The sequence below is a fragment of the Narcine bancroftii genome, unplaced genomic scaffold (assembly GCF_036971445.1).
Source record: "Narcine bancroftii isolate sNarBan1 unplaced genomic scaffold, sNarBan1.hap1 Scaffold_631, whole genome shotgun sequence".
Taxonomy (NCBI): domain Eukaryota; kingdom Metazoa; phylum Chordata; class Chondrichthyes; order Torpediniformes; family Narcinidae; genus Narcine; species Narcine bancroftii.
The window spans coordinates 62,501-69,926 of NW_027212155.1; the positions used below are offsets into that span (position 1 = coordinate 62,501).

Sequence of the window (7,426 nt, forward strand, 5' to 3'; positions counted from 1 at the left end):
CGTTAATATTTCTAAATGGTCTAGCTTCTGGAAATCGTGATGCTCGACACATAATTGTTAACAATAACTGATTTCCAAGATTTATTTTTGACCTAACACAATAGGTCTTTTAACTAACTCTGAAATTAACACTACTTTGTGAAGAGATATCGACTCCACTTCATTTCAAACACCTTTAATAAAATTTGTCTCCCTGTGTCAGTTCTTTGATCAAGAGATAAAGCTCCTTGTACTAACAATGATTGTGCAGAACCAGTATCCCTAAGAATTTTAACTGGAACCTGTGATTCTCCCAACTTTACTGAAACGAAACCCTCTGAAACAAAAGGTTTGAAAACATCCATGACACCCTATCAGATTTAGAACATCTGCTCTGCCTAAATTCAACAGTTTGAATACATGCTTCTGATAAAACCTTATTTTCTTTTTTTCTTTTCCAATACTAGACAATTTGCAATAACATGACCAGGTTTCTTACAAAAATGACATACAAATGCAGATGTTCTTTCCTTTCCAACCTTCTCTCCAGACTTAATTTAAGATTTAATATCCTGCTCCATATTAATCCTCTGAACATCCATATTAATCTGCTCCACATTAACTTTTTGAGATGTACTTTTATGAATCAATGCATATTCGTCAGCTAATCTAGCTGTCTGACGCCACATAATCACATCTCTCTCATCCAGATATAATTTAATCTCTTTTGGGACATACCTTGTAATTTCCTCAATTAACATCATATCTCTTAATCTTTCAAAATCATTATTTATTCCTCTGGAGGTGCACCAACTGTCAAACAATATAGATTTCTTCAGAACAAAATCCATATAAGATTGATTCCATATTTTTATCAAACTCCTAAATTTGTCACCATATGCTTATGGAACCAACTCATAAGCTTTCAATACAGCTTGCTTAACAGTATCACAATTTTCCCCTTGCTGTGCTATCAAGCTAGAGTATGCGATTTGTGCTTTTCCTTTCAATACACTTTGGAGCATCAAATACCATTTTTTGGCCATTTTGAACTCTCAGCACCCTTTTCAAAATTCTGAAAATAGGTATCTATATTTCCCTCGTCAAAGGGAGGCACTAGATTTATCTCTCTGCAAGGCAGAAACCTCTCCTCAGGAGTTACAGCTTCAACTTTCGAAATTTTAATCCTTTCTATTTTAAACTGTCTTTCCACTAACTCTAACTCTTATATCCTCTTTTTTCACCTTCCTCTGTCTCATATTGTTGTCTCTGAAACTCAAAATTATGTTTCTCTCTTTCCTCTTGCACCTTTAATTTCACAATTCCAATTGCAACTCACCAGATGTATCCTCTGGAAAATCTTCTAAGTTTTTCAGAACAAATTTACTCTCATCTAATAATATTTCATGATAATCCTCTGAATTTGTACTTTCCTCATCCAATGTTTAGCTTCAGTCAGTTTTAATGCCTTAGAAATAAACATCAGTTCTTCTTTTCTCCTGCTCTTTAGCTCTGCAGGTGATGGGTCTGACAAAAAAATATCAACACACTCAAGCTTTAAATTAGCTTGGAATAAAAGCCAAATTGACTAATAACCCACAAACCTCCTGTTTAATTGACTGGAAGATCCCCCATAAAATGTTATGAGACCAAAACCAAGCAGCAATAGATATTCAACACGACAAATGGTTATTTAAACAAAGGTAGTTTTAATTAACTTTAAACATTAAAATAGAATCGAACATTAACTTATCTCTATTTACTTAACTAACCCAACGTAACCCACTTCTCATTCTAAGCACACATGTACGTGATGTGTGTGTAAATTTATGAAAAGGTCTTTGGTTCACAGTTCAATCTCATTTCTCATTCTTCAAAGATCTCTGGTTGCAGGCAATTCATATACAGTGGACAGAATTTAAAATATATAAAGTTCAGCAGGCTTTGGTGCTGGAAAGGTACATGTTTACTGCTCAGGAAGGTTCTCGTAGGGATTTCAGAGAGAGATTTGTTGTTCCAGGAATTCCACAACTGAGGTACCACATAAGTCACCTCAATATCTTGCTGACAAAACTATCCCCATAAGGGTTGTCCAGATGATAACCTCTTTATTTCCAGCTAGCACAGATTTCCTTTCTGTTTCACTTATTCCAAGAGAAATATCAAACAGGTAGCATCTCCTGCCATCCACCACTCTGGAGCTTTCTGTTTCAACAACATTCCTGGCTTACACTGTTCAGCTCCCTTCAGTGTCAAACACTCAAGCTGAGAAAGCTTGTTTCCCCTCCCTTTCTCTCCAACTTCCAGCTGCCAGAAAGCCCATGTGACTCTCTCACTTGCCACAAAACCCCCTCCTTCTTCAGTAAACAACAGGAGTTATCCTTCTTGGTCAAGCTGTTGGCTAAGGTAAACAAAACCAAGAAGTGACATTTCTGTGAGCACTTAGAAGAAAGGTCAGAAGCCTTGTAAACAGCCAGTGTCTCCGAGACAATTGTCTATTCATTTTATGACGTCATTTCAATTAGCACCTATTTGTGAAATGTGCATAGCATTCTCCATAGTTTCTGTAAAGTCCACTGAATATGAATTCTTCAATATTTCAAATAAGATCTTTTTAAAATCTACTCAACCAACTCTAATTTTACCAATTTCTCTTCCAAATATGTATTTCATTACAAAACATAGCTATAACCCAGTTTGTCCTGCACCATTCCAACATCTGCCTGCTTATCTATGTTTCGAGGGCTATTTGGCAGTCTATAACCTACTCTCAGCATGGTGATTACTACCGTCCTTTTTTCTAAATTAAATTCCTACCAACTCAGTTGACACGACTTCTGTAGCCTTCTCCCTTTCAAAAAGGGTGAGCTGCCCATCACTAGCGCTATTCCACTTCTCCCACCTCTCATCCCATTACCTATATAACATCTAATGCCCATTACCTTCATCAACCATTTCTCCTTTTCCGCCAGCCAAGTCTAACAGCCACGAAATCGTAATTTCACATACTGATCCAGGCTCCAAGACCATCTTTGTATCCCTTGTACTCCAAGTGTTGACACAGACTCATTTCGAACCCTCTTGCCACTTTTATGTTTTCCTCACAAAATCCTGACCAAAGTATCATACCTTTTTTTCATTTCTTCCCTAATTTATGTTCACAAGTTATCGTTCCCGCACCCTTGTCATGCTCGTTAAAAACATCCCCTCCAACAAACCTACCCGCCTCAATATTGGTCACTTTCAAGTTCTGGTGCAGCCCGGCCTTTTTTAAAAGTCAAATCTTCCACAGAATAGATCCAAAATATCGACAAATTTGAAAACGTGCCCCTGCACAAACATTTTCCATGCATTCATCTGTCACTTTATTTTCCTTCCCTCTCTGGCGCGTTGCACAGGATGTAATCCAGCGATTACCACCCTTGAGATTCTTCTTTCCTAACCCCGCATTCTCCCTATCCAGTACTTCATCCATACCATCGGAGCCTCGGTTCCTTTCACAGAACATCCTATCGACTGCGCTTGTCCGACGTGTCCGATTTACCGTCGATCTCCTCTTCTCCCGACATCCCTTCGGAGTCAAAGGGCTCTGGAGACGTGACAACTCCAACCAGTCGCTAATAGATCATTCCCCCAACAATATCCAAAATAGTATAGTTATTGTTGAGGAGAATGGCCACATAGGTGTTCTGGACTGTCTGCCTATTCAACGTCCCTCTCCTAACCTGTATCCCGATATTTGGGGTGAATTTCATCCTGATTCTCCTCTCTACCACTCCTTCCTTATAGCTCACGATTTCTCCGAGTTCATCCGGCACCAGCTCCAGTTCCCCAGCTCGTTCTCCCAAGAGCTGCAACTGATGCACATCTTGCATATGTATTTATCTTAGTCAATTTTGCTATCCCCATATTAACCTCAGCCTGCAATCGGAGAATCCCACTGCCCTTGCTCCTCTCTCCATTAACTCTTCCGAAATTAAATCCATATATGACCTAAACTCTCTGGGCACATGCACGGCCTCAGCAACTACTGGCCGAAGCCTCGTGAGTCCAAGCCTCAATTTCTTACCACACCCTGAGCTCTCTCAACTGGCCGCTCCGCTTTAACTACCCCTCGTTTTATTTTTTAATATCTATTTAAAATCCCAGCATGAACCTTTCAGTTTAACCCGTAACATTTTAATCATTTGTCCATTTTTTAAATTTATTTTTGACCAAAGATTTAGTAGCTTTGTTTACTGTTATTTCTGAGAACGACTTAGATTTACCGGCATTTGACCTTTCTTTATTATCATTTTTCCTCTTATATATAGGTGAACAGTCATGCTTCGATGGAGGGACATTATCCTGTCTAACCTGCTCAGAGTCTACGCGATGTTATTTCATGTTAAATTTAGAGAAGATTAGATGCTCAATTTCCGATTCGAATTTAAAATATTAAACAGCGTGGGACCCTTTAACATCTCGAAGGATCATTTTGATTTGTTCGGAAGGTAGATGTGTGACCGATGCGGCAATTTATCACTGAGAAGAATTTTGCTTTTCATGATTTGTTTGGCCAAACTGCTTGTTTCGAGGTAGTGGTTTCGATATTACTTTTTTTGGTAATAACATAATAAAATATCAAAACAATAAAATGTTGGATAACTTGGATTAATTTATATAATTTTATCGTTACTTGTATTGATTACTTTAACCTGGATGTGAAATCCGTCTTGGTTGTGAAATGTCAACGTTAACAAAAAAACCACGAAACACCAAAAAGAGATCCTTCACCCATAACATGCCCTCAGCTCCGTTTTAAAATGCACTCACCTCCACCTGGTTCCTGATATTAGCAGCTCTAATAAACCCTTCTTTCGTCCTCTTTCAGCGAAGGTCAAGAAATTAAAGACATACCATAAACAACAAATATTCGGACGTAAAAATGTAAAAGCGGTATCCGACAGGTGAAGTCAAAGCCAACGTGAAGACAAAAGAGATGATGACATACTCTGTCGGAGAGATCAGTGGGCATATCGAGGATTGCGCAACCTTTAACAGAAGGGAGAATATGAAATAATTAATTAGACGAGCAAAGATGAGGTAGAAACAATACAAAATATAATGCGAAAAGTTTCTTAAATTTACCAAAGACTGTAAAGAATTGAGAAACGTTGTAATACCTCCAGCAAATGTCGATGGAGAAATAAAAATACAAGGAGAAGGCAGAGGAATTAAATGTTTTTTTTTCATCCCTTTCACTGATCTTTTCTGGATGAGGAACGCCACGAGTAAAGGGGAGTGCGCGCAGTTAATATTTCAATGGAGAAGGTACTCTGAACGTTGATTTGTCTCAGGGTCGATTGAACCCCCGGCCGAGATCGGTCGTTGAAAACCCAAGGTGCCGCTGTTTGGTCAACTTAACACAACAGCCCATGGTTATGGAACCGCTTTCTCGTGTTTCATTTGAATTATTTAGATTAATGAATACATGGATTAATGCCTAAATTTTCAGACGTTATGAAGGAAGTGGAGAGTCAAGTTGTACTGACAAATCAGGGAGACGGCAGAAGGATTTAAACATGATCAAGAGATTGGATGAAGAAGTTGCCACCGGAATACAATGTTCGCACGACAAGGACATGCACATGGGTTAAAAATAGTGTTGCAGATAATGTACTAAATCTGATGTGGTGGGATTAATTTAGCGAGAGAAGGGAGAATCTGAAATTTATATCCACTGGTGGTCATGGGCTAAATCGTTGGCTATATTTAGATACTGTTTAACAGGAAGCCATGGCTTCAATAATTATGGAAAAGACTGGGCACTGCAGTTGAGTGTGTAATTTCATCACCTCATTATTACAAGGAGGGGAAGACTTGATTGGTTGAATAGTCTCCTTCTGTTCTTATATCTTCTTTTGTCTTTTTGTCTCTGGTCACAAATACTCCTGTCCTCCTGTAACTCCCGTGTCCCCTCTGGCAATCGCTCTGCCACTCTTCAACTTGCATTTCTGTGGCATATGTGTGGACACAGACCAACCATTCTTGCTGCTGCCTTATCCAGATATGTCCTTGCAATCCTGAGAATGCAAAGGGTGAAAGCTTTTGCTGAGAGGAATGGATAGCGGCATTGCATTACCTGCCTTCTATTCTCTTCTAAGGGCAACCAACACCAAATTGACAATAAGGAGACTATTACCCTACTCGCTGACTTCTTTGAACACCATCTCCTCTCGAGTAAGTTTTTCGAGAATTTGTCTCCTGCTTTTCCGCCCACTGCAACAGTGACCGCTTCGATGATGGTCGCTGAGTCAATGAATTCACTCGTTAAATGGATCTATGATCCCCCTACACTCCTACAGCAAGAATATTTTGATCGGTGGCGTGCATCAATGCCAGAATCCCGTTTTGAACCCAGTAGTACTACTCGACAAATTGCCCATTCTGATACACAGCTCTTACCTAAGAATTTCTACCGATTTGGAATAAACTGTGACGTTGACACAAATGGGAGGCGCTGATGCGGACAACACACAATGATTGTGTTAATGACAGATATGACAGCAGTGACGTTATAGCCGAAGGTGTGGAACACATAGGCACTTTCCGGTGGCCGCAAGTGCAATGGAACATTTCACCTGCTCCCAGAAATACAATACACACATTGCAAGAAGCTGATAGAAACGATAGAGCAGTGCCTTTAACATCACGAAAATAGGTATCAAATGAAGCAGGTAGAATTCATCTGTTGTGCGCGAGACAACCTTCGAAGCCCTGGGATGAACTAATAATTATGGCTTACAAAATAACTGCGGTGATTGCGAAATGGGATCATTATTAGGGGAGAATACTAACTATTTGCATATTTTTCTGCTTGTGGCTCGTTGTTTAATGGTTCAAAGAAACATATGAACTGTAGTGAGCGAGGCATTTTTCAGTTCCTCTCTGAAAACCTGAATTACAGACCCCACGAGCATTGTAATACAATGACATATAAACGTTTCTCACAGGCCCTTCTCGACGCAGCGCTGGAGAATGAAGGTCTGGGTGGTTGTCGCCTCCATTCCCTGTGAGGTGTTCGCACGTGAGCACACAAGTTCTGCGACCAGCACCCAAAGAAATGCAAGTGCCCACCCAGGGCAGTTAAGTAAAACAAGGTAGAATCACATCTCACCTCAAGATGCTACTTCGGAGAATGAAATCATATTTGTATTTTATTAAAACATGTCATAGACCTTGATAAGCCATGAGCTATAGGTCGCCCGAAACCTGGCTTGAAAAAAGGTTCAATGCGCACATCCATTGAGCACCAAAATGCACAATATGACAACTTTGCACGGACAGTCTATAAACCTTAGAGGGAACAGAGGAGTCACCCAGCAGAGCGCAAATCTCGCCTGCGGCTAAAGAGAAAAAGGTGGATTATCTTCGGATTCCCATCTCTGGCCTCTGAAGTTTGTTA

At 39.7% G+C, this 7,426-nt stretch overlaps 1 long non-coding RNA gene across 5 annotated transcripts in view; it reads left to right on the forward strand.

The window, feature by feature from the left end:
• Window positions 1-5,182, forward strand: part of LOC138751056 (uncharacterized) — a 44,405-nt gene extending 39,223 nt beyond the window's left edge. Inside the window, exons 5-6 of one of the 5 annotated variants that reach the window (XR_011349687.1) lie at window positions 4,293-4,556; window positions 4,853-5,182. This is a non-coding gene — a long non-coding RNA (uncharacterized lncRNA). Of the gene's footprint in view, window positions 1-4,292; window positions 4,618-4,852 lie in introns of those variants that run through there. The other 4 variants (XR_011349689.1, XR_011349685.1, XR_011349688.1 and 1 more) reach the window with 4 other exon arrangements.
• Window positions 5,183-7,426: the final 2,244 nt, after the last annotated feature.